Here is a 990-nt window from a genome sequence, read left to right as displayed (position 1 = left end):
CTTCTTCAACCCTTCATTTTCACACAACCTAAACACCACTACTCCCCCTCTTTGGCCGAACACACCACCATCTCCCTCTTCCTCATTTCTTCTTCTTCTACTCTCTTCTTTCTTCTTTTGCTCGAGGACGAGCAAACATTTTAAGTTTGGTGTGGTAAAAGCGTTGCTTTTTTCATTTTTCCATAACCATTATGGCATCCAAGGCCGGAGAAACCTCTAGAAAGACGAAAGGGAAGGCAAAAGCTTCCACCTCCGAGTCATGGGAGATGGATAGATTCCTCTCAAGGGTGCATCAAGACCACTTCTATGAAGTTGTGGCCTTGAAGAAGGTGATCCCCGAGGTCCCCTTTTCACTCAAAAAGGGTGAATATCCGGAGATCCGACATGAGATCCGAAGAAGAGGTTGGGAAGTTCTTACCAACCCCATTCAACAAGTCGGAATCTTGATGGTTCAAGAGTTCTATGCCAATGCATGGATCACCAAGAACCATGACCAAAGTGTGAACCCGAATCCAAAGAACTATCTCACTATGGTTCGGGGGAAATACTTGGATTTTAGTCCGGAGAGTGTGAGGGTAGCGTTCAACTTGCCTATGATGCAAGGAGATGAGCATCCTTACACTAGAAGGGTCAACTTTGATCAAAGGTTGGACCAAGTCCTCATAGATATCTGTGAAGAGGACGCCCAATGGAAGAGAAATTCAAGAGGGAAGCCGGTTCAACTGAGAAGGCATGACCTCAAGCCCATCACTAAGAAAAGGATGGAGCAACAAGAGATCCCACTCATCATGAAATTAGAGAAGATCAAAGAATCATGAGAGAGGAGCAACAAAGACAAGGAAGAGACATTGAGGAGCTCAAACACTCCATAGGATCTTCAAGAGGAAGAAAGAGCCGCCATCACTGAGGTGGATGATGAGCGGATATTTTATACGCTTTTTGGGGGTAATTTCATGTAGATTTTAGCATGTTTCAGTTAGTTTTTAGTAG

The sequence above is a fragment of the Arachis duranensis genome, chromosome 3, assembly GCF_000817695.3.
Source record: "Arachis duranensis cultivar V14167 chromosome 3, aradu.V14167.gnm2.J7QH, whole genome shotgun sequence".
NCBI lineage: Eukaryota > Viridiplantae > Streptophyta > Magnoliopsida > Fabales > Fabaceae > Arachis > Arachis duranensis.
Note: the sequence above shows the minus strand (reverse complement) of the source record.